The sequence below is a fragment of the Sabethes cyaneus genome, chromosome 2, assembly GCF_943734655.1.
Source record: "Sabethes cyaneus chromosome 2, idSabCyanKW18_F2, whole genome shotgun sequence".
NCBI lineage: Eukaryota > Metazoa > Arthropoda > Insecta > Diptera > Culicidae > Sabethes > Sabethes cyaneus.
In genome coordinates, this window is record NC_071354.1 from 7,105,855 (window position 1) to 7,133,323 (window position 27,469).

Consider the following 27,469-nt stretch of genomic DNA (forward strand, 5'->3'; position numbering starts at 1 on the left):
AACAATCAACGTTACCTTGCAGGAGATCGCCAATAAAGCATACTTTTGCCACATTGCGTCTTTCCTCTAGTAATTCCAGGCCGATCAGCATGCAACGGTTTTTATAGCTGGGTAAGTTCCGTGGATCCGTCCATCTGAGATGACGTAAAGCGAAGCGGATGAACTTTCGCTGAATAGCTTCGATGCGTTGAATTTCGTTCTGGTAATAAGGAGACCAGACGGGAGACGCGTATTCCAGTACAGGTCGCACAATTGAACAATAGAGTGTTTTCAGGCAGTAGATGTCCTTAAATTTTTTCGCGAAACGAAATAAAAAGCCCAGCTGTGAAGAAGCTTTTGCCACCACGTATGAAATGTGATCCTTGAAAGTTAATTTTGCATCGATTAAAACTCCCAAATCCTTAACTGTGGATTCACGCAGTAAACGTACGCCTGCCAAGGCATAGTCATACTGGAATAGTGAATGTTTTCGTCCAAATGAGATTACCGAGCACTTAGACACATTCAGCGACAAACGGTTAATTTGACACCATTTAGCGAAGTTTTCCAACTGCTCCTGCAGAAAACTCATATCCAGTGGTTGCTTTATCGTATGGTATAGCTTTAGATCGTCAGCGTATGAGAGTTTCGCGCATTTCAAAATGAAATTAACGTCGTTCATATACAGCAGGAATAAAAACGGTCCTAGTTGGCTTCCTTGTGGAACACCAGAACAAACAGGAAATGGCGAAGAAATGTGATCACCAATTTTCACAGACATGCTACGACCACATAGGTAAGATTGAAGCCAGAGTAGGAAATGTTCGTTCATCCCAAGTCGATCAAATTTGGCAATTGCAATTTGATGATTCATTTTATCAAATGCTGCAGATAAGTCTGTGTATATCGCGTCCACTTGATGACCATCCTCAATTTGGCGTGTTACAAACGAAGTGAAGGAAGTCAAGTTGGTTGTTGTAGATCGTTTAGGCATAAATCCGTGCTGATCTGACGAGATGTAGTGATTATATCTCTGGGCAAGCTCCTGGAGAATAATCAACTCAAACAGTTTCGAAGTGGCACTTAATGCAGCTATACCCCGGTAGTTCGAGACTACTCGCTTACAACCTTTTTTAAAGACAGGAAAAACATATGACTGTTTCCAGCAGTTTGGAAAAATGCCTGTAGCCAAGGATAGGTTGAATACCGCTGCAAGCGGTGCCGCTAGCGTCTCCATACAGCGTTTCAAAATGATTGACGGGATACCGTCAGGGCCATATCCCGTGGATGATTTTAGTCTTTTTCCAGCTGACGTAACCATGTCCAAGGAGATAACAAACTGCGACAAAGGTACAGAAAGTCGAGGAACATTTTCGATGGCGACGGCTACATCCTGCGGTTCGAGATGTTCATTGGTGAAAACGTTATTGAAATGAGAACGGAACAAGTCGGCAATGTCAGCGGCGGAGTCGGCTTCGAGCAGACCATTGGACATCGTAGAGGGTAATCCCGATTCTTTACGTTGCTCATTCACGTAGCGCCAAAAACTTTTTGGATTTGCCTTGAGACGGCGTTGCAGATTGTTCTGATGGGCGTTATACAGGTGATCATTGAGTTGTTTATAGGTAGTATTTATTTCTACGTATCTTATTCTCGTGGCATCAGTGCGAAACTTGCTGTGTCGTCTAAGGGCTGCACGTTTAATCGTTTTAAGGCGCTTGAGATCAGCGTTCGCCCAGGCTGGTTTAGGCGGTACGCGCTTTGACTTGACGGGCACGAACTGGTCGATAGCATATGCCAGTATGCTAGAAATGGTTGATGCAGCGAGACTAGCGTCATGATCGCGGAGAACCTCCTCCCAATCAACGTGGCCCAGAAAGTCGTTCATACCGTTGAAATTGGTTTTACTAAACTCATACGAAAGGCTTTCGGAAGTATCCCGGAAGCGTTGCTGTGGCCTGATCTTTAATTGCGTTAGTAAAGGAGGATGATGCCTGCAGATCTTTACGAGTGGTACCGGAGCTTCTGTAACCGTACAGTCTACGCACAGCTCGTCACTAACGAAGCACAGATCAAGGGTCCGATGATTCTCGTTTTCAATCCCATTCATCTATTTAAGTCCAGCGGTGCTATATGTATCAAACAGTTTTCGCGGGGCTGTGCCTATGGACGATCGAGAGGCGATCGGGAATAGAGAATCGTGAGAATTACGCTGCCAAGAGATCGCGCTTAAGTTAAAATCACCCAAAATAACAATTTTATCTCTAGGCTTTAATTGCGACACAACCCAATTGATAGCTTCAAGATGGTTGCCCATCAAGTTTTCGTCGTTGACTCGATCGGGAGGGATGTAAACTACGCAGAGATAGAGTATTCCGTCAACAGTGGTAATCGCGACCCATAATTGTTCAACTGCCGAACTGTTGGGAGGATTAACTGCGCAGGACTTGAATCCTGAGCGAACAGCTAACAAAACGCCACCTCCAGTACTTTTACAACTATTTGAACGCGACCGATCCTGTCGGTAAACGGAGTAGGAATCGTTAAACAGCTGGCTTGTCGTCGTATTTTGATTCAACCAGGTTTCGGTGAGGGCGTATACGTCATAACAGCAATCACTGAAGGCTAACTGGTACTCAGCGAGAGAGCTGTTCATTCCTCCAACGTTTTGATAGTATACCAGGACATTCGTGGTGGCAGATGCAGCAATACTTGTTACGGTTGATGTCCTGGGAATTGAGGATGCTTCAGAGCGATGGATACCGTTACTGATAGGATACTTGCCATGGAAGGCGGCTTGGAAAACCCCTTCACCAGCACTAGACTCAGGGCCGGGACGACTTGGGTGGCAGGAACGAGTCGATTGCGATTGTAATTCGGTGTCTACGGCGGGCTCGACTGAGCTAGGCGGATCAGGGGTTTCCATATCGCGTAGTGGTAGGCGTCCCGGACCGGGTGATAAGCTGAAGTCATGGTCGTTTCGATGGAATATCCGAAGTCCAGCAGTCGGAGTGTCGTCAGCAAAGTTTCGTTCAGTAAGTACCGCTAACGGATCATGCAAGTGTGTAGTACTGGAAACACGGTACGGATCAGTGGACGCAAGGGTATTTACAAATGTGTACTTGTCGTGAAGAGAGTTTTGGAAGCCCCTTTCCCCACGCTCACACGTAGGACCGGGACGACTGATGAGCGCTGGCGGCAGTAGCGCGACTACGGTGGGGGGGTCGGGGGCATCCATGATACCAACAACAGAGCGTCCCAGTGTCATGCTATTTGATGAAATAAGCGATCGTCTGAAGCGCCGATCCTGGATGGCAGTAGCGTCGGATTGACAAAAGTCGGCTGGGAACTTGGTGCAGTTTAATATCGTCGGTGTGACGGAAACTATGGTCCGTCTACTGCAGGAGTCTGCGGTAGATCTGCAGTCGAAGGGAGTCCTAAAGGGACTGGAGTTTGCGCCATTGGAGTGACAGATGATGAACCAGCACCGGAGTCATCGTAGGGTCCAACTAGTGGAGTAGCGGAAGGAGCGGGGGCGATAGGGGGCAGCCATACCGCTGAATTCGCTCGAGCATCATCAAATTTCCTGAATACAATTCCCTGTGGCCAAGTATCAGGGTTCAAGGCCGCATTTTTGTACGCCAGAGGAATGCCTACTTTGAAGGAAATGAAGTTGAGTGATTGAAGGTCGGCCCCTTTTTTCACCAGTGAAACAACACGAATTGGATCCTGGTTTTGTAGGCCATCTCGAACAAGTCGCTCGACGACCTCGGAGGTTACGGTGGGGTGGAAACGTGAGAGATACACCCAGAATAACTTGGGTGGGGAGCTGACCACAAGCTTTTCGGGGTTCTCAACGAGTCTGGTACCGGTAGTCGGTTTATTCGGGGTTTCCACGTCACCGCGACGACGTTTAGCGGGACGATCGCGAGCTGGTATTCGCATCGGGGTTGCCGCATTGACCTTATCGGCGAGTTTGGCTACCTCGTTGTTGTTCCGCACGATTTCGTCTTTCAGCTCCGAGATTCCGTTCATTTGCCCTTCTACGACGGACGATATCACGTTTCCCAAGGACGAAACGGTGCTTTTAAAACGTGCGAATTTCATCATCCTGACGCATTCGTCACACATCCAGAACAAATTGTTATTTGACCGGACGAATTTCATAAAATTAGCATTCAAACCAGCGCACTTAATGTGACAAACTTGGTCACAAAAACCCATGCATTTTAAGAGGTCCTCCTCCTTTTTTATCATTTTTGCACATCGATCGCAAGCGGTACAGTCGGTCATTTTAAAGGTAAAATTAAATCGCGTTAAGTGAACACCGATAAGTATGCTCTTAGTAACTCTGGCCGTGCGCGAGTATCGATATAGCGAATAACGATCTAACGGTGGGGTATCGCCCAATACTGCTATACAGAATGTAAACAGACAAATCGAACAAAACTATGTAGCTGCAGATCACAGAAAATCACTTCAATTATATTCCAATAGCGTTGTTACGACTATGAAACGCCGAATAAAGCTTTAGTTTACACTTTGCACAAACTATAAATACTGGAACTAGTGATAAACGTGTATAAAATTGCGAAAATTTTGCGGGAAATCCGACACAAACAACCGCCGTTCAATACAATACAATACAATACAATGCCTTGCGTGAGTTATTTCCGTTTATGAATGACGGAAATTAAAACGATTAGTCGACATTTTCTTCTTTGTAGCACGAAAAAACGTACTAAAAATTTGGCTGGTAGGACTTCTTTAATGATAAAAAGCATTTAAATAGATCTCAGCTCACTTTGATTGATCGCGTATGATAGACAACAAACTAAAATATTAGGGAATAATTAGTTTTGCATTGTGTGTCATAAAATTGCTAATATTTTTAATAATTTGTGTTGGATAGGACGGGAATAGGCAATTACGACGAAGCAGCAACATAGCCTATAAGCATAGTGTTGAAATAAGCGATTGTTAAGGTGAAGGTCGTCAGAGACCAGCTGCTTTTTTACTGATTTTAGTATTTGTTTCTACTATCGTTTTGTTTATGCTGAGTTGCTAGTAGTAGGTAATAATCTGTAATGAACAATTATGAAACGTAGAATCGCTGCTATTGAATTAGATCCGACAGTAATTCTATCACATAAAATGTTGTTTACGGTGAATTTTATTATCAGAGAATTTTATAAGTTTCGACACTTTACGACCATTAATTTAATAGCGAAAATTATTGGCCAATTTCATGCTCAACGTAAATATGGCATCACTCCCGTTTCCTTGGTAACGTATCAACAACGACGGTCGCGGATTCGGAATTGCTATCGAAACGAAGTAAAGTTTTTCATATCAAATCAAGTGAACAGTTTGGGCAAAATCATTATAATATCTTACCAGATAACTGTTCAGATGGTAAATTCAAGTGTTTTCTGTGTTTCAAGTTAAGTTTCGCGAGTGAGGTGATGAATGGAACGGCCGAAAAAAATTAAAGAAAAATCGACGGCGAAGAAGTGAAAATATAGTGATGAATTTTAATTGGGCAGAAATCTCAGTATTTAGTGTAAGTTATGCCCCAAAATGTAATAGAACCTATAGAATGCAATGTTTAGTGCTTCGAGTTGCAAGATCTTATTACGGCTAGCAAGTTACAAGTTAGCTGGAAAAGATAGCATCGGAGCGGAGCTTATTAAAATGGCCGTTTGCACGCACCGGCTAATTGTTAGAATTTGGGATACGGAACAGCTACTGGGGGAGTTGAAATATGGGGTTATCTGCCCGATCTATAAAAAGGGCGACAAGTTGGACTATCGAGCGATCACCGTTCTCAATGCCGCCATGTATCATAACTCATAAATTTAAAAGTTTTGTGCAACATTAGCAACTTATAAAATAAGTAACTATAAAATAAGTTGCTATAAAAGACGAACACATAAATTTGAAACTAATTTTGCCAATTCGTTAAAATAACTTTGATGATAACTTGCAAATTATTCTACAGTTATATAACAGTTATATCAAATATTAAAAAATAAAACAGTTGAAAAAGGTCATGAAAACTTTCAAAAAAGAAACGCTAGAAAAAGTAGCTGAAAATGATGCCGTACGAAGTACGACATTTACTATGCAAGCTAAAAAATGGTTTCTGGGCTAGGCTTTCTTGCTAGTGTGCTCAACGAAGCCACTTTAATTGCTAAAAAAGCTGACTAAACAACTTTCAGAAACGGAATTTCAAATTTTGACGTACGTGCTACGTCTTCCGGCAAGTTTTGAGATAGGGTGTCATTCCAAAAAATCGAAAAATGCGAGCGTCACGAAAAATGAAAGGTTTTGAGCGCTAATAGCTCAGCGGTTTTCCGATCGATTTTCAATATTCTTACACCAATCGATCGGAAAATCTTCTAAGAATTGACCCAAATGAAGAAAAGTATGGATTCTTGATGTTGAACTATTGAAAAATGGAAAATAATGAACCTATATTCTACCAGAATTCTCGCTTTGTGATTGGTCGGAAGATTCTTTACGATGATCTAAACCTATACCAATTTGATATCTGTGCTTGGGAAGTAAGCCAAAACAAGTGGAAACAAAGTTTCTTCATTTCAACAAGATTTCTTCACACCGCGGTTAAACCTAGACCATTTTGATGTCCTTGCTTGGGAAGTATGCCAGAAAGAGTAACAAAACCCCCTCGTACCAACAAATTTTTTATACGAACGCGATTAAACCTAGTCCAATTTGATGTCTGTGTTAGGGAAATGTGCCAGAAAAAATGACACAAGTTCATTGTCCCAAGAGATCGCAAATTCTTTACTGCGAGACGATTAAACCTCGACGAACTTGATATCTGTGTTGGAAAAATGTGCTACAGCTGTACTGTTCGGTTATAATACGACTCTGTATGAATGCGCATGCTTGTCGTTCCATTAGAAGTGTAGTGAAAAGATGTGCTGTTGATAAAATAGGATTGAATTGGTAAAATCCCTACAACGTGGGGAAACATGGGTAATAAAAACAATCTTTAATTTCAGTAAGGTAGCAGGAAATCAATAGTTTGTGTTCTTGATTTTGTTAAATTGTTTTCAAATGTACAATCTTTTGAGAATTGAACGTATGCAATGTTACTACTTTGATAAATGTTACATACCACGCATGTAGCATGTATATATGTTGCATATAGCTTGTATACATGACGAATCGAATGATTACAAGCATGAATACATGCTACTATCACTACAAAGACACTTACGTAGTCCTGCGTCACCTATATATGCGGTCGTGTCTTGTACACAACCCCTCTGATTTTTTGATATGATAGGTGGATAAAATCGTTCCACATCGGCGAAAAATTCAACTTTTACCTCATTGCCTGTGTTATTATGGTATTAACTGGGCGAAAAATATAAATTCTTTGTATAATGTATTCTTGTATAAAACCGTTGTGTGGCCTTTAAAAGAACCGATTGTTTGATTATCATAACTCTAACTTGCAATAAGCTTGCACTATCGCACTTAGCGTAATTTCCTTTTCGGTAAATTGGAGTACACATAATTGCAAACCAGACACGGCCAGTTGCGACGAAGCCGTTCGTGACGGTGTCACGAGCAGCATTTCCAGCCAATTTAGCCACGGCAGCCAGATAAACTAGAGCTCCAGCTTCAACACGCTCAGCACAGCTTCCTTTCCTCAGCAGCCGGTGAATACGACCGAACGGGAACTGCAGACCTGCACGACTCGAGCGTGATTTTGTCTTCCCATTGGTTTTTCCTCCTTTGCCGCGTCCAGACATGCCGATGAGATGTTTGCAGTCACTCAGCTAGCGTTGCTGTTCGCAGGCTTACCTCTTGTTATATATCAACGCAAGCAACAAGAATCGGCTGTGCTACGTAGATAATATAATTGCATAATTTGATAAATGAATGTCAGTCCTATTTTTCATGGTCCGTCATTCCTTCGCCTACGTTGAACAAACTGGAGGATTTCAATTTCAGTCTGGGCAAAGGAGACAAAGTTGTCCGTTCCAATTTATTTGTTCCCAGGGGGTGGTGTAGCAGGCTTTGCAAATCGTTACCACGAAAAATACTAAAGCACGGAACGAAGAACAAATACATTCTTACTGGAACAATCGGAATAGACCCACGCGACGAAAAAGGACTATGGATTGGAAACTCGGGACGTGGAACTGCCGATCTCTCAACTTCCAAGGGAGCACTCGAGTGCTCTCCGACGTATTGAAGAGCCGCAAGTTCGACGTCGTAGCGCTGCAGGAGGTGTGCTGGAAGAGCTCAACGGTACGTACGTTCAGAGATGAACATACCATCTACCAGAGCTGCGGCAACACGCAGAAGCTGGGTACAACTCTCATAGTGATGGGCGAGATGCGGAAACGAGTGATTGGGTGGTGGCCAATCAATCCTCGAATGTCCATCATTAACGCGCACAGCCCTCACCTCAGAAGTACCGATGACGACAAAGATGAATTCTACGCGCAGTTGGAGAGTGAATACGACCGCTACCCAAGACATGATATCAAGATCGCCATCGGGGATTTCAATGCTCAGGTCGGCCAGGAGGAGGAATACAAACCGGTGATTGGAAAGTTCAGTGCACACCAGCGGATCAATAAAATGGGCCTAAGACTTATCGACTTTGCCGCCTCCAAGAATATGGCCGTACGTAGTACCTTTTTCCAGCACAGAATCCATCACAAGTACGCCTGGAGGTCACCAAATCAGACAGAATCACAGATCGACCACGTTTTGATCGACAGTCGGCACTTCTCAGACATTATCGACGTTAGATCCTATCGAAGCGCTAACGTTGACACGGACCACTACCTAGTGATGGTTAAGATGCGCCCAAGACTCTCCGTTGTGAACAACATTCGGTACCGACGCCAGCCTCGGTTAGATTTCACGCGGCTGAAGCAGCCAGACGTCGCCGCAAAATACGCGCATTCACTCGAAGCTGCGCTGCCGGAAGAGGACGAGCTGGACGAAGCCCCTCTCGAGGACTGTTGGAACACTATCAAAACAGCCATCGGCAGTGTAGCGGAGAGCTCCATCGGGCATGTGGCCCGGAATCAGCGGAACGATTGGTTTGACGATGAATGTAGGAGGGTGTTGGATGAGGAGAACGCTGCGCGGGCGGCCAAGATGCAGGGGCGGACTGGCCCACCGGGCAACCGGGCAAATGCCCGGTGGGCCCCACGAAAAATTTCGTTGTTACACAAAATGAGATTTTCCAAAATTTCTATTTCAATTAAACTTTTTCTATGACTCACGGATGTTCGATTGCTGGGGCCCCATGATTTATAAAATTAACCGATTTGATGATTGAAAATTCAGCTTCAAATAGGACTGTTGGGGCACCGAACTTTAAAGCAAAATTTCTCTTTCAATTAAACTTTTTCTATGACTCACGAATGTTCGATTGCTGGGGCCCCATGATTTATAAAATTAACCGATTTGATGATTGAAAATTCAGCTTCAAATGGGACTGCTGGGGCCTCAAACTTTAAACCAAAATTTCTATTTCAATTAAACTTTTGCTACGACTCACGAATGTTCAATTGATTGGGCCCCATGATTCATGAAATCATTTAAGTTCAGCTGTTGGGGTCCAAGCTCCGAAAATATTACCAGCGTCAATTCTGAGTATTTAAAAGCAGAATTAGTATTTCATCCGCAGTTATTTGACTACTTATAGATATTGAACTGTCGGCTTAAGCTCCATACTCAGTTTACTTCAGTGGCGACGGTCCGTTATCGATCCTACGCCGAATGAATTATGGGCCTCCAGAACTCAATCCTGGGCTACCTTTCTTCAAACCCCTTGAACACCAGGTGAACGTGCATCATCCTCGATAGCGCACATCTATCAGTGCGATGTCTACTCCGAAGTCTACGGCCTCTTCTTGTTTCTCTGCTTAAAATAATTTTGGTTACTCTTTCGTCGGGCATTCTAGACACGTGACCAGCTCAGCGCAGACTGCCACATTATACTATCTTCATTATAACAGCATATTTGCATTCTTAATATAGCTCGTGGTTCATGCGTCTGCGCTACACTCCATTTTGGAATTTGCCAAATTTTACGCTAAAATCCCAAGCATTCCTCGATCATCTTCTTTGAGGGTCCATGATTCATGTCCGTAAAGGGCCACCGAGAGGATTAGTGTTCTCTAGAGCGTCAGTTTTATGCGAATTTGCATGCTACGGGACTTCAGCTACAAAATGTAATGCCTGCGTAAAGGCCAATTCGCAGCTGCAATTAGTCGTTTTATTTTGCGACTTACATCGTTGTCACATGTCACGAGCATACCAAAATATATTCAGTTCCTCTTCGACACCAACACCATTTGGATTTCCACGCCATGTACTTCGTTTTGGCGGTGTTAATGGTAAGTCCCAATTTCTCAATAAATGACCTAAAGGCTTCTTTCGCTGCTCTACTTTTGATTTCGGTGATATCGACGTTTTCCGCAAAATCAAAAAGCACGTGAGGTCTCATCTGCTATTCTGACTCATAATTTTTAGTCATCCAGAGTCACACGAATCAACGTAACTAGTTCTGTGGAAAAACTATGTCCTAGCGTTAACTGTCACAGCTCATTTCGTTTGACTGAATCGTATGCCGCCTTGAAATCCAAAAAATATGATGAGTCTGCAAGATGTGTTCCCGAAACTCGTCAGTTACTAGACGCAGGGTAAATATCTGATTCATCGTGAAGCGACCTTCATGAAAACCAGCTTGATACTCGCTGACGAAGAACTCAGCTAACGGACTCAGTCTAAAACACAGGATAGGGAGAGCAACTTATAGGCAAAATTGAGCAACGTAATGCCTCGATAGTTTTTATTCTCAAGTCGATGTCCGTTTTCAAAATTATGGGAAATGAGGCCAATCAACCACTCTTCCGATATTTATTTTTTTCCATATTCTGTTCCTGACAATGAGGCGGCGAATTGTTTCGTACAGCTGCTCGCTCCCCGCGTTTAGAAGTTCAGCCAGGATACCATCCTTTACAGCAACCTTACCGTTTTTCAGCTCACTGATTGCTCTTTTGACCTCCTCCTGTGTTGGTGGCTCCACAGTTTTGCCGTCGCTCAAAATTCTTATCCTGTACCTGCTGCTCTTCGTGTTTACTTCTCTATTCAACAGCGTCTGGAAATACTCTTCCACCTGGCTGCTACCGTCAGTAAGCAGGTTGCCAGCACTATCAATGCACATCACAGGCATGGCAAAATTCTTGCACCTGACCTTTTTGTAGAAACTGCGTGTGTCGTTGCTGACGAACCTCTCATCTGGAGTGGCGAGCACGTGCTCTTCGTACTGGCGTTTTTAGACGGTGGGTTCTTTTTTCCGCAGCTCTACCAGGACGAACCAACAAGATTCGCGCAGAGTCTAGGGCATTCCTCACATTGGAATCGTGTGAAGAATATCTACAGATGATTCGCGCAGAATTCCTTGCTTATAGAAGCAGGATTTTTATAGGAGAATTCAAGAGTTTAATCCCAGGGATAGCTATAACTCGGCTCGGGAATCGCCTGCACTATGAACTGTTCTGTTCTGACGTGTAGACGCAGTAAGCTACTCATATATATTGAACTATTGACATTCTATCATTTATAAAATCAGCTTATTTGATACTTGCAATTTTGCATGTCACTAACCCTATAACTTCAAATCTGCAGAAATATAAATGGGTGATAGATGAGGAAAACGTTGCATTGCTGGCAAAGATGCACAGTGGCACTCATCAGAATGTGGAAAGTTCTCTTCCGGGTTCGCTGAAGGACGGTCAGTAAAGAATCAAATATTCACGCTGCGGCAGATCCTCCAAAAAGTCCATGAATACCGAATTCAACACACAATTATTTAATTGATTTCAAAGTTGCGTATGATACCATCGGCCGTAAAATCATGGCCATTCTAACCTCGCAGGGGACTTTATCAACGTGATGGTCCCTCATGTGGGCAGTTCAACATGCCGTTACAGGATGTTATGAAAGGAGTTACACACAGGCACAATCTTCAGCAAATCTAGTTAGTTCGTCTGCTTTGCCAATGAAATGGATATTGTCGATAGAACAGCATCTGTGGTGGTGGCTGAACAAACTAAAACTCAAAGTAGCGAAGATTGGGTTGAAGAAAAATGCGTCCAAATTAAAATACCGTGAACCGCTAATATGACGCACACGCTAAAAGCTGGTAACTCGGTCCTACTAACGACTGAGTTTGTTTTGTTTCGAGCATCGAGCCGCTATGCTGCCCGTTCTCCCGATACTCGACAGTGCCTGAGTCGAGTCGAGTTGCACGAAATGACTTATAGAGCCCATATTCATTCGATTTACTTTCCTTGTAACGCTGTTGTCTTTTGAGTAGATGTCGTTTTTTGTGTGTTAATTTACTATCATGAGAATATTGCAAACTGGGGCCCCTAATCTCAAAGGCCCGGTGGGCCCTTTGGCTCCCAGTCCGCCCCTGCCAAGATGCCCCACACATCAGAACGTGGAAAGACACAAACAGAAGAAAAAGCGCTACCTGGAAGAGCAGGAATATGCAGAGTTGGAGCGGCTGTTTCGTTCTCAGGGAATGCGAAAGTTCTACCAGAAGACTTGACCAAATTCTCTCTGGTGGCAATGTTTACATAGTTCTTCCAGAACCTTTTTTTCCTCTCCATCACTTGCTGGAATTCTCCGTCAAACCAGCATATGTTGGTGGTAAACGAGAAAAACCGATCACGAATAAGAAAATGATCAATTTGGTTCAATGTTCGTTAGTTTGGTGATCTCCAGATGGCTTTGAGAATATCTTTGCGTGGAAAGTCGTAGGCGAAATACGTATCTGTCGCGAATAAATATTAATAGTAGAATTTAACTTGGAAAAAGTTTTCTTCTTTTCTTTATTTCACGGAAAGTGCTTCTGATCTCCAGGCCTCGAGAAGCCGTAGAGTTGATAAATCGCTGACCGTCATCGTTCGTGTCGTTGTGCAGGTTATGGGCCCGATCACCGGTTTATATATCACTTGCATGCCGATCTGGACTGGACGTTTATGTCAATGATGATGATCTTGATGTTCCGGGGCGAACAGCAGTAGTGGTACGTTACAGTGGTACGTCCAATTGTGCATAGAACGCTTCCTTCTCGTTGTCAATATACACAGCCTCTCGTTGATCGCCTTCCTGTCCACCACACAATCTTGCATTCTGCTCATCACTACAAGGCCCGTTCCCAGTTCGTTGGTCACTCCATTGCTCTGGCAAAATTGAGCCTTGTCTCCACGGATCTTCCACATCCGACGGCGATAACGCCCTTGCGACAGATTTCCTGCAAGTGTCTCAATGCTAGACGGGATTCTAGCTGTTCCAGCAGCACCCTATCGCAAGGGGTCAATCCCGACCCCGGTTAGCATTCACGTTAGATTTCAAACCCCAACTCCGCAGAAGTCACGAATGACCCAAGGTGGTAAAGTGACTATAATCAAACAAACAACAAAACCTGTCGCTACCTACAAAATTCAGCGATTTATAGTTGCAGATACCAAGCGTCCATTCCTTCCTCCATGTCCTTATTTCATCGCCTTGGTCCATGTCGAATATTCCAAGTCGAATTTTCTTGATTGTTCGTAGTAAAGTAGGTTTAGGTAGGTTGCCTTATTAGGGCCACAATAAGAAAGTTAATCATAAGAAAGTCGGTATATTTGATCGACAGCCTACTGTGATATTGGCAGTTAATTTTGCCTCATTAAACATTTTCCTTATTTGTCAATGTTTGCCATTCTTTCAGTGTTTGAAAATTTGAATTTTAACATTTTAATTTTAAAATAATTTTATCCTGAGTCACTGGTCTACAAAACCGGAAAACTAACGACCAATAATGCGCTTTCTTTAGTCGTTGTGACTCTACGGTGTTATGTCAGACTTGTTTCGATACGCTCAGATGCTCCCGTGTGTCGCAAATCGGATTACCTGCTTATGTTCAACTGCACATAATCGTCACGTCTACGAATTATAGGATTAGAGTTGGAATTGATTTGATTTCTTAATGGATTATTGTTCGATTAAGAACGACCGTTTTAAGAGGCTATATTTACACGCGCGTTGAAAAAAGGGTTAGTATTGATTAGTATTAAATATTCACTGTTACTCGAGTGACTATTTATTATTTCAAAGTGGGAAAAACGTAACTGTTTGTGATTCGAATGGACCTCAAGTGAATCAATTTTAGATTATGAATATTTTACTGTAAAACCAGAAGAGCTTATTTTCACACTCAAGAAACTGCACCGTTTAACAGTTATTAAAAATGTTGTGTACTAATCTATTTTTCGTCCTGCAGCTGTAGCGTCATTCTGTATGTTAGGTAGTTCCTTCAAAGATTACAAACCTTTATCAATGTCCAAATTGTAGCCACACTTTTGAATTATTTTCAAACCCGTCACCAAAAAGCACTAAAAAAGTTTTCACGTACCACACAACCACTATTCGATTTTCCGTTATCGTTTTCTACCGACCAATTTGCCGTTCCGTTACCATATCAATTACATCACATCAATTAATCACACATAAAACGCTCTCCGTCTGGAACAGAACTCAATCTAGGCAGTTAGGTAATCCACGACGGTCCACTTAAAATCGACTGCGTTTCCACTGTGCACTGACCAACCAACCAAACCAATATGACTGTGCCCGCTGCGACTGTCGGCAGCCATCGGAAATGGCAGCGGCGTCGGTACGGAGTTTTATAGACTTCCCCCACAGCCAGCTGCTTGCTGGCTGGCTGGCTGGCTGGCTGACTGCAGGTTTAATCCAATTTGACCACCGGCCCCGGACGGTCGCGGAGACGGTTTACCGGTATCGATTATCTGCGTAGGTACTTATGTGCGAAGGGTTTCTTTCCGCGCGATTGCATTCCCTTATGGGAAGTGGTATGGCTAGTCTCCTGTCTCACGTGGTTGGAACTTTGTAACTTTGCACTGATTTGCAGGACACTTTTTAATTGTTACCATTCGAGGACGAACTAGGACTGTTTATTTTTAAATGTATTATTTACTGAAGTAAGTGATTTCACGGAAGACGTAACCGGCCAGGAACGGATGGTATGTTCAAGTCGGGTCAAACGTCGGAAGCTAAAAATACTTGAATCACGTTTCCTTACGGTCAATGTCTGCACTTGTCTTACTTTCTGGAGTGTGGCAGGCCTGCAGTAGCACGTGATAAGATAGGGTTCGCACTGTCAAGGTCTTTGTGTAAAATAACCTTCTTGTGACTGAGTGTTCAACACCGACGAAAGGCAAGGACATTATCGATGCGATGGTCTTACCTTGTCCTTTGAATTTTTTACTCTGTCCCTAGTCTTTCTAAGTTCCCGCAACATCATGACCTAATAGGTTGCAATTCGGACGTACTTCAGGGCAGTTCGGTGGGCTCATGTCCTTGGGGACAAAATGCATCATATTAGCCTCATTCCAACACGCTTTTAGAATAGTGACACTAGGATAATTCCGGCCAAAATAGTGGATTATAATTGTGCTGCTCCAAAAATGGCAAAAGACGTTTTTGGAGGCGGCACTCAGTTTCATAAATTTCACTATTGATGGTGCCTTTTGTGACGAAAATTTCACTACACTTGCCACCGGTGCAGGATGGCCTGTCAAATAAATGAGTTATTTCGGTGCAATTCACGACAATTTCGGCAGCATTTTCTTTTTGAAATTATCATCCACTTTGAACTTACCTTTTCCGTTGTAGCACACCTGTCCTGGGATTTGTTGGAAGTCAGCTTCCAACAAATGTTGCATTTGTTGCAACATGGGGGAGGAATGTTGCATTCGGAACGATAGCAATTGTACAAGTAGCTGGATTTCTGAAAGGGGGAATAGGTTGGCCATTAACAAGGGGGAGGTTCAAAAACGAAAAAATGGTTTCGTGTCGATTTATAGGGATTACAGAGAAGAAGACAGATTTACAAGTGACTGGGGGAAAACAGGAGCGGAACTAACAACGGATGTAGACACATTCAAATGAAGGAAAAATGTTTTGTTTCTTGGATTACCGCCATCCGGGGTGACATTGGGCCACGGGGGTGAGATTGTGCCAAAAACCAAAAATGTTTATTTGTGAAAATTTATTATATCTGTAGAAACTGGTGACTTAAATTCAAAATGATGATGAACATAACATATTTATTCATAACTTAGAATGGAACACAGATAATATTAGCAAACTATTTAGCCTAAACAGGGTTTCAAAGTTCGCGATCAAAAATACGCGGAAATAACGCTTGTAAAAAATGTCCCGCATAAACCAACCCAAACAAGAAATCGCATCAACTTGCTATCTTGAAGGTATATAACCTAATCATTTATAATGTTTTGAAAGGTTATTATGCGTTGGATAAGTTTTGATTACGAAAATAATATTTTTCGAAACTTTGTACTTTTCGAGCTTCACGGGGGTGAGATTGTGCCAAGCCATAATGATCGATCCAATTTGTGGATTTCACATACACAACAAAAATACGTCAGTATACACCAGCACACTCACATTCTTTACTATTGAGCACAATATTTTGACAGATTAGATTGCATCATCCATTTTGGAGCAAATCATAGGTCATCATAGGCAAATCATAGGTTTTTGGAGCATCATAGGTCTGCTAAATAATTTAAACTAATTTTTACTTTTTCTCTGGAAATTTCAGATACTTTGAATAAACACTCTAATATAAGACGAATATATTATACCGTGTATAAACTGCCAGTTTTAAGGAGGGGAGAGGGGGGTAGGATAGGCCACATGTTCTGCGGCCGCGGGTTCTTGAACGAAGTAATGGTTACTTTTATTAAATAATCAAATAGGTATGCTTCCTTAGGATACACCCCTTCATATATCTCCCCCTTGTTAACCCTAGAAACGCTACTGGCTATATAAAGGCTCTCCATTGACTACGAACTCGTTAGTTATTTCAGACCACTCCGGGTTATTTTCGTTCATATTTTTTGTATGATGCGTTGTTTTTGGCCGGCCCCCTGCCCCTAATAGTCCACTTAGTTCATGGACGGCCCCATGTGAACTACTTTACTGATCTTTATGTGTATTGTTTATAAACATGCTAATGTTCACTGTTTAGGTTTTTAGCCTAACTTTATGTTTTTGGCACAATGTCACCCCCTAGAAGGGGTGAGATTGTGCCAAAGTTCATGCACTTCCAGTAAAATTAGGTTTCATTGTAACTAAACCATCTCTACGGTAGTTGTTAATTGAACAATTTAGTATATATTGACAGCTTTGAAATCAACTTAGTTCCTAAATTGTGTGTATACTGAGCTAAAGAACAAAAATATATACTTTTTTGGCACAATCTCACCCCGGATGACGGTATGAGAATTTTTGTTACAACAGATGTACACGTGACAGAGAGACAAAGGAGCCCCGAGTAAGATCGAGCAATCAGCTAGCCCTAAATAATCATCAGATTTTTAGCTTATTGCAAAACATTTCCCAAGTAACAATTTAAGTTTTATTATACTCTTATGATGGCATTTAAGACCAAAACTGGTCTTGAAGACCACCATTGTTGCTTGGGTTACAATCAAGTACCGTCCTTATGTTTTTGTATTGAAACATACTTACTGAAAGAGAGAAGAGTTTCTGGTAGCAGGTTTCGTATCTTTTACAATCAATTACTAAGGTAGAATCGCATGTCTATTTGGCTGTGAAACTAGCTATGATGATAAATCTATTAAGACAAAAGATCAGGATACGTTGAAAATTAATATCATTAGCATATTTTCGATGCTCTATGATCGGAAATTCGATAATTAAAACAAATATTTAGTTTATTTGTAGATCAATCATTGGCAGATTGGCACCACGGCATATCCATGCTCGTTGCCCTGGTTACGTATCAACAGCGACTGCCGTGGATTTACGATTGCAATCGAAACGAATTGGAGTTTTTCCTGTCAATTCAAGTGAACACTTTCGGCAAAATCATGTTAACTTTTTACAGTGTGACACATATATTAGTATAAAAATCATTTTATGCTTGCAATGGCATATACAATTCATGCCATCATGACTCAACTCTTACTTGACGTAGTTTGATGTTCGTATTGTGTCTCGTTCGGTGTACACCAATGTTCGAGTTACGGACGTTGATAATAAATAAAACGGTGCTGCATGCAGCACTATTTTTCGGGACCTCGAACATATCGGCATAAAAAGAGGATTTATATACAGTAAAAATATTTGTCGAGATAGGATCTGTTGAAAACCGAAAAAACCGGAAGAAAACGAAGCGTTAGAACTGCAGAGGTCAAAAAGGTTGTTCGAGAGCGAATTCGTCGCTGTTGCAACCAGTCCGCACGAAAAATGGCAGTTGAGCTGAATATCAACAGGGAATCTCTTCGTTCAATTTTGAAAATGGATCTGGACGTGAAAGCATTCGAAAACACGTAAAATCCATGGATTAACGGAAGTAACAAAACAAAAACGGCAGGAAAGATGCAAACTGCTGCTCCGGTGCGACACGGTGATTCCGAAGTGATCTTTTCTGATGAGAAGTTGTTTGTTCTCCAAACACCACATCATGCTCAAAATGATCGGTTGTGGTCGGTTTCGATCATCGACGTTCCAGAGCACAAACGGAATGTACAACGATACCAAAATTCATCAGCGGTCTTGGTATAGGTAGGCATTTCAAAGAAAGGGAAACTTCTTCTTGTATTTATTGAAAAGGGTGTGAAAGTTAATGCAAAATACTGTCTATAAATGGTCTTAGAATAAAATTTGATGCCTTACGTTCGGGGAATGTATGGTGAAGAATATTACTGCTTTCAACAGGTTGGAGCTCCTGCCCGCACTGCAAATCTTGTGCAAATGTGGTGCAAAGCCAATCTGACGGATTTCATATCGAAAAAGGAATGCCCTTCAAGTTCTCCTGATTTGAATCTCTGGATTTTGGTATATGGGGATACATGCAGCAGAAGCTCAAGGATTATAAATATCTTAATTTGGATGAATTTATGTTAGTTATCAGCCAGATATGGAATGATACTCCGATGGAAGTAGTGCATGCCGCATGCAACGACTTCAAAAAGCGTTTGAAGCGTGTTATCCAGGCAAAAGACAATTCAATAGAGCATGATTGCGCTTCGTGATTGTCAATTTTCAATAGATTTCCAAGATATTTACATCAATTGATCGGAAGATCGACTTGGAATATATTGAAAATATAGAAAACTATTGATTTTCAATGAGCGTCATTGAAAAATTGAATTATTTTCATATTTTTGCCTTCCCTCGTCAGTGCTTCCCTAGCACGAATGACACAAATATATACGATATGAGCTATGGTTAAGCTTCCTTATCATTGCATTTAATTTACGCCCTATAGAATCCGATTGAAAATTGTTGAGCTTCAGCTGTTGCTGCTTCCCCGGATAAGGCACCCTTACGGTGCCTTACGGTGCGCGTCGTCACTCGTCAGTCGGTCAGCGGCTTTCGTTCGTTCGAATTATCGTCACTTACAGCAACGACGAAGAGTTGAACAAATTGTTGTCCGGTGTCACTACTGCTCAGAGAAGTGTCTTTCCGAACATCCAAGCTGTTTTGTTGCTGCCCAAGAAGACGGAAAACAAGGCTTAAATTTTCAACATATCACGTCGACAAAATGTTCTTTTAAGGACGAAACATAATGTTTATGAAGATTTGAGGAATTTTCGCTCACTGATTTTAATACGATTGATTTTAATTGTTCGCTTCTTATCAAATAATTTTAACCGATTACCTCTCGCGATTCTGTTCGCTTGTTGCTGCTGGTTGAGTTGGCCGTCTCGGAAGGTACCAAAACAGCCAGCAAATATACCAGCTTCAAATAAATGTGTTCGGTCAAGCGTCAAAATGCATAAAACCATGGGTTTAATAAAATGAAATCGTTTTAGTAACATCTTTTGCATCTTCATATAACAATTTGTTCGTTCTTAAAAGAACGGTTTTTGGTAATTGATGAAACCTAGGAAACTCGGAACTTAAGGCTTTACAGGTTTTCCTTAGCAACACAAATTCATCCATCACCAATGCTACAGTAATAATACGTAACATAATTTTTCTTTGGCAGCAAAGGCGAACGGCTCACTGGTAACTTTGCTCTTTTGTTCAGACTGAAATTAAAATGGACTGATGGACCACGAAAAATAGACGGGGCCGATTCTTGTCGCTTGCTCTTGTACATAACACGAGGTAAGCCGGCGAACAGCATTATTCAAACGCTTGCTGAGCTACTGCCAACATCTTACTGGCATGTCTGGACTGGAAGCTACAAAGAAGAAAGCATCAAGGGCAAGCGAAAGTCACACTCGAGTCGTGCACGTCTGCAGTTCCCGGTTAGTCGTATTCAACGGCTGCTGAGGAAAGGAAACTATTGAAGCTGGAGCTGGCTGCCGTCATGGAATAATTAACTGCGGAAGTGCTGCTCACGACAACAAAAAGACCAGAATTATCCCACCTCGCTTGCAGCTGGCCACCTGTACTGGTATTTCAACGTGACTCATGACCATACACGAACGGCATCGTCGAGCGCATAGCTGCTGAGGCTTTCCGGTTGGTTCGTTGCAAAAAGCCGTTTACCGAAAAGAAAATTACGTTAAGTGCGTTAGTGCAAGTTTATTGCAAGCTGGAATTATGATAATCACACAATCGGTTCGTTTCAGGATCACACAACAGTTGAAGAGTTTATTATATTTTCTTGTCCATATAATACAATAATAACACAGGCAACGAGGGAAAAGTTGAATTTTTCGCCGTTGCGGACGACCAACAAATGGCGGGAATAAGTTTTCTGGTCACGGACGACATTTTCTACCACATCCAGAACGTCTGCAGCTGGTAAATCAGTGTTCTTCTTTTGTAAGCCACAGAAAAGTTTTGCGTAAAATTTTCAGCTTTTTGAAAACTAGCACGTAACGTGTACTGATTGTATTATTACATACGTGGAACGTGGATACATCCTACTATCGCTACAAATAGACTTGCGTAGTCCTACGTCACCTATGCGATCGTGTTTTGTGCACAACCCCTCTGAGTTTTTGTTCGAATTTTATATGAGTCGCACTGTAAATAGTTATCCGGAAGATCTAAATCTAAGTTTTATGTATATCAAGTTATCTTTCGTGAGTGCTGCGACGAGTAGAAGGGTTGATAAAAATAATTGAAAAATTGATAGCGAATAAGAGAAAACATAGTGGTGAATTTTAATTGTGAACAAATCTCAGCATTTGCTGAAATTTATGAGTTGAAAAGGAGTAGTACCTGTAGAATGCAATGCTTAGTGCATTTAATTGAAAAATCTTCTTACTACTAGTAGCTTAGTTGAACCAACTTTCATTTTTTGTGATAGTTTCCTAAGGCTATGTGGAAAAGAATGTGCTCGATGTAGCCGACATTGTCATTGTTATCATTGCCCAGAATTAGGTCAATATCACATAATATCAAGCAAAATGCGATTCCGTATCAGGTTATATCTCCAGTCGATCATGTTCAATATCAGTGTCCTTGCGTGTCTGTAATTTATTTATTTTTTCAATTCACAATTCATATTTTTCCATTTGTTTTCTGGAACAGATGTTTCTATCTGAGACAACTTGCCTATCAGATTGGTCAAAACCACATTAAAATAAAAATAAATGAAAAAAACTTACCTGTCAAATGTTTGTTCGGCCATCGGAGGATTTCATTAGCTTCCCAGCCGCTGGGTACGACACCAAGACAGATTTCTCCGATTTCTATCATCCGAACGATCTGAAAAAAACATACTGAAAGTTGAGGAATAAGTTATTGCCGGTCATGGTGCTCTTGAACAAGGAAAAGAGTTTTTACCAAATTTTCTTTAAATTTGGGAACTATTAGGGAGTTACCGAGATGCTAGCTGCCAAAAAGAGACTTCACCTTTGTAAGAAACGCTTGCACTGGGATCACATTCTAGCGGAGGCGGACAACTGCTTCAAGAGGCACAATACGAGAAGCTTCTTTAAAACGATCAACGGGATCAGCAACTTGACCATGCCAATTGCTTTTATGTGCAACGACAAGAAGAGGAACCTAGTTCCCGAAAGATCGGTGCCAGGCCTGGTCCAGGCCAGGCGGTGGTCAGGCCTTGGAAACAACGTTTCGATGTACTGTTGAATGGTGAATAAGATGGAGCCGTCAACAGAAACAAGATAACGATTGAGCAAAATTGCAAAGCGTCTGGAAAAGACGGCATCCCGTCGAACTTTTGAAAGTCAGGGGCGAAGGTATGGACTGAGAAGGAACTACCTACGGACTGGTTGGAAGGTTTTATATGCCCTATTTACAAAAAGGGTCACCGACTCGAATGCAGCAATTATCAAGGCATTACATTACACTTCAATCCTGCATATAAAATTCTTTCCCGCATCCTGTTTCTCAGACTGAGGCCGTTTCAGGAAACCTTTGTTGGCGAATACCAGTGCGGTTTTCGAGAGGGACGCTCCACGACGGAGCAAAAATTCGCCTTGCGACCCACTTTTTGTTTATAGACTTTAAGGCGGCGTACGATTCAATTAACGAAATTGACGAAATAGGTTGTGGTAGATTATGCTAAAACATGGTTTTCCAATAAAACTGCTTAGGCTACCCTTGATGGTTCAAAACCAAACATCCGAATAGCGGGTGAGACATCGGACTCGGGTTTAAGGAAAGTGACGTAAATTTGCTGTTCAACAATCCATTGGAAGGTATTATTCGTAGGGCAGGCGTGCAGGAAAGTGGTACCAATGTCACAAAATCTCATATGCTCCTAGAGTTTGCGGATGCTATCGATAATATCGGTGTTAACCGTAGAGCTGTGGAAGATGCGTACACGTATTTTAAGGAAGAAGCTGCGAGGATAGACATAAATCATAAATTCTACCAAAACAAAGTATGTGGTGGATGATAGAAAGCGTGGTAGCCCTTTGGGTGGTGGAATTGTGGTGATGATAGATGGAGATACTTTTGAAGTGGTCGACGAATTTGTTTACCTTGTTGTTTACCTTGTTTAGTAAAAAGGCGAATAGCGATCTTCTACGGATTACGTAGCCAGCGGAGGTCCCGTAGCCTACAACTCCGTACAAAACTCGCGCTCTATAAGACGCTAATTCTCCCGGTGGTACTCTACGGCCATGAAGCGTGGACGTTGAAAGAGAGCGACCGACGAGCTCTTGACGTTCTCGAGCGTAAGACCCTGCGATCAATTCTTGGTGGCATATTAGACGAAGGAGTGTGGCACAGGCGTATGAATCATGAAATATACCAAGTGTACAAAGATGCGGATATTGTGAAGCGACTAAAACACGGCAAGCTACAATGGGCTGGCCACGTAGCAAGGATGCCGGATGAGAGACCAGCGAAAACAATATATAGCTGCGAACCCGACAGAGGCCGACGACTTCGAGGCAGACCCCGTACCCTTTGGATGGGCACTGTTGACGCGGGTGCTAGAGCAGCGGGTGTTAGAAGCGGCTGGAGAGTGGCACCCCAAGACCGGGAAATGTGGAGACGGCTCCTGAATTCGGCATGGATTCGATAAGCGAATTGTCGCCGAAAAAGTAAAGTAAGTATTATGAAATGATAAATTCTAATAATAATCATCGAAATCGAAATCGAAATTAATCCTAGATACGAGACAAGCTGGTTCATAATCCGAACGTCCTAGTCTTTCGTCTTCGCGCCGTTTTGAGTAGTTGTTTGGAAATCGTATATGTTCTACACTAGGTTTTGAATTTAACCGGAATACATAATTGCTTTTTCGAGGGCCTGATTTAGAGAAAATCGAAATGCCTTCGCCGTTACGATGCGTCCTTTGAAACAAATTAGTACGTAAATAATTTGGCGTTTGTAGGCTTCAAAAAGAAATACCTACGCCTGGAGCTGGTCTCAGATTTTACGAACGCCATCACTTTCAAAAGCTTATGCGTCGATTTCAGATTTTGCTGAAATATTCAGTTGGAGAGTTGGTATTACACATCATCGGTTCTCTCGATATTAAAATGATTTCCCTAAAAAGTCATCCTATATCTGAATACCATCACGGAACTTGATCCAGCGAGTCCATCATTGATGCACGTAGTATCAGAATTAACATTAGGGGACCCAACTATGGAAGGTTGAAATAATGGATTTTCGTAAAAAACTTTCGGATGCTGAAGTTAGAGTTAAGTGTTGAAATATTGTGGTTGCTGGTTAAAGTATATTTGAAGGCGTATTTTGTATTTTTTGGATGCCAAAATTGTGATTATTATGGTGGTGGCAGCTGGGCGCGTGGATGCTCTCTAAAAAACAGTTCCTTGCTGGCGGTACGTGCCAAGAGCTAACGGAGTGTCGGAGAACAGAATTCAAGGATGACTTTGAAGCTTTAGATCAATAGGCCGAATGAATAATAGAGTTAGAGTAAAGATTTACACGGGAAAAGCAAAGCAAACTGTTTTATTCATACGGCCTAATACCTAAATTGTTTCGTAGCGGTTTTCGCAAATTCGAAAAATAACCAATATAGCGGCAATTTATTCCAAAGTAAGGTGATTTTTCATCAAAAATCGCCAATTGAGAGCTCATAAAAATTGAGATATCAAAAAACAGATACGTAATAATTTAATTAATTTATTTTTATACACTGGAAAAAAATTCCGCCAAATCTGGCAACTTGATTCTGGTGTAAAAAACATGGCTTCGAGAAAAACGCGTTTAAAGTTACGTACACCGAAGTAACTTCCTTTGAGGTGACCCCACAGTTTTCGCTTTAAATTTTCAATGAGATCAGATATCAAGAAATCCTCTCTGAAGCTTTAAGCCTGTTAGAGTTGGTCCCCCCTTAAACGGCCCTTTTCAGGACCACCAAATTATCTCAAAAGCGTTAATAAAATAATCAAAACCATTGTGCAACAACTAGACTACCAGACTAACGTAAAGCTCAAGTCATTTAATATCTGAACGCATTGTGTTTTTACTGCAGCGCTCCTACTGGCTTTTACTATTACCGTGTGCAGCGTTCTCAAGCATTTCCGTGAACAGGATCATAGCAAGTGTCGCAGTGCAACTAAGGATCGGGAGCGTCTGCATAATTCGCAGAAAATGCGGGACTGAACGGACCCCGCAAAGGCCCAGGAGGAGAACCATAGTGCGCCAATTTCGACAGTACGACAGGCGGAGAAGAGGTACCAGGGCCAACGATAGGCGAAGTTAAGGAGACCATCATGCAGCTAAAGAACAATAAATCGACCGGAAGGGATAATATCGAATCGGAGTTTATTATAATGGGACCAGTATAGCTGGCCACTTATCAGCACAGGCAAATTTGAGATGCAGAACAGCTACTGGAGGAGTGCAAAAATAGGTTATCTACCCGATCTATAAGAAAGGTGACAAGTTGGACTGTGAGAACTATCGTGCTATTACCGTTCCCAATGTCGCCTGTCCCAAACCTTTTTCCTCCGACTATGAGCAAAAAAAAGCTTTGGGCTTAAACGTCTTTCTAAGCCTTGACCTTTCTTTATCAACAGACTTCACAACCAGCTATTGGAGTACAGGACAACTACGGGGCTAGTGCAACAATCCTACTGACTCCATCTAGCTGCACCGCTATGACCAATTGCGAACAAATTTGTGGGAACTTATCAAGCCGGTTTCGTTGAATAACGGTCAACAACGGATCAAATATTTACACTGTGGCAGATCCTCCAAAAGGCTTGTGAATATTTTTTTATTTCTTTATTTACTTTTCAAAGGAAGTTTCAACCGGTAGTTGGCCCCAAAGGCCAACAAAATTCCTAAACATGATTTGTTCGTTGACTTCAAAGCTGCATATGATAGCATCGGCCGTAAAGTGCTATGGAAAATCATGGCCGAGAACAGCTTTCCCAGGAAGCTGATCAAACTAATTCAATCTACGAAGGATGGTACACTGTGCTGTGTTCGGACTTCGGGCGGACTGTCGCGATCATTCGAATCACGTAGAGAGCTTCGTCATCATCATCTAGTTAATTCGTCTGCCTTGCTGATGGTATGGATATTATCGGCTGAACATCTGTGACAGTTTATAAACTGTACACCAGGCAAAAGGGCGAGGCAAAAAAAGATAGGGTTAAAGATAAATACGTCTTTTACGAAGTACATGGTACAGGAAAATTACGGGGCCACAGTGTTACGATCCTACCGATTCTATCTAGCAAGCACCGCTTAGCCGAGATTCGAACATACGACGACTGCCTTGTTAGACCAGCAACGTACCTCCAAGTTAGCTGGGTGGTATGTAAGTAAGTGTGTACGTAAATCTAGCTAATTTTCCAGTTTTGTATTTTCGGATTTTTTCTTTCCCAGAAGCTATTTTTTAAAACACAGTTCACCTTCAAGTATTTTACTTTTCTGAATTTTTGGAGCTTGTCTCAAGAGATATAGAGAGGGATTAAAATTTTAGGACCTATTATAGGTTATTACACTTAGTATAATACTGTTTACTATACCTACACGGAGCGAAAAAGCTCCAGTTTGTTTCAAACAAAATGATTGTTGTTTTAAACCTCAATAAAATATTTTTATAACAACCTGAAAATATTGTTGTTTCCAAACAAGATTCTGTTTGAATCAAGTAAATAACAGTTTTGAATTAAAAGTAAAGTATTTTCAAATTTGAAGTTGACATTGATGTAACAATAAATATTTTCATTTCAATCATACATTTCAGTTTGAAACAAAACGAAATTTTTGTTTGTGCGTAAAACAACCATAAATATGGTTGAAACTACATTTTTATTCTCCGTGTACCACATGAAAAAAATTATTATTGATGCCCGTTTTTACGCGATCGTTACCTTAGCAATAGCAAACAAGCATGCGTGGCAGATCGCACATGTGCAATCCTGCTCCTGCTGAACCCAACTAGTAGTAGTTCATGCTAGTAGTTCATGACTATAAATGAACCTTAATTTTCATTCCAATAAAAAAAACAATACGCCGCATTTTCGGCGAACCCATTAATGCGATGGAGATTATTTCTTATTCCGCCCATTAAATGGCAGTAATTTATAAACAGAACATAAAAACCGCGTCGCCCCGGGTTAGGTAAATAAACAACGCGAACCAGCTCCAACGTCATACCTTGCGCGAGTGAGATCAGCCGGAAAACGAGTGCCGCGCCGCCCTGACCTTGACAGAGCAGGCAGTCAGTGCCTGCCTGCTACGATGTAATTCGTTGCTTTGTAGGTAGGTTAGGTACCTACACGCTTGTACATACCTCACGTAGATGATGAAAAACGGCGACGTCGACGAACGAGAGCGAGTGGGCGAGGTGGTGCCTGGTGCGTTGGTGCGAATGTGCGTTAATTTGGAAAATATTTTTCCACCCCATCATCATCGCATCGCTGGGACCGCAGTTACAACAAAGACCGTTCCGCTGAGAAGACGTTTGTTTACGGGTCGGTTGTGCGTT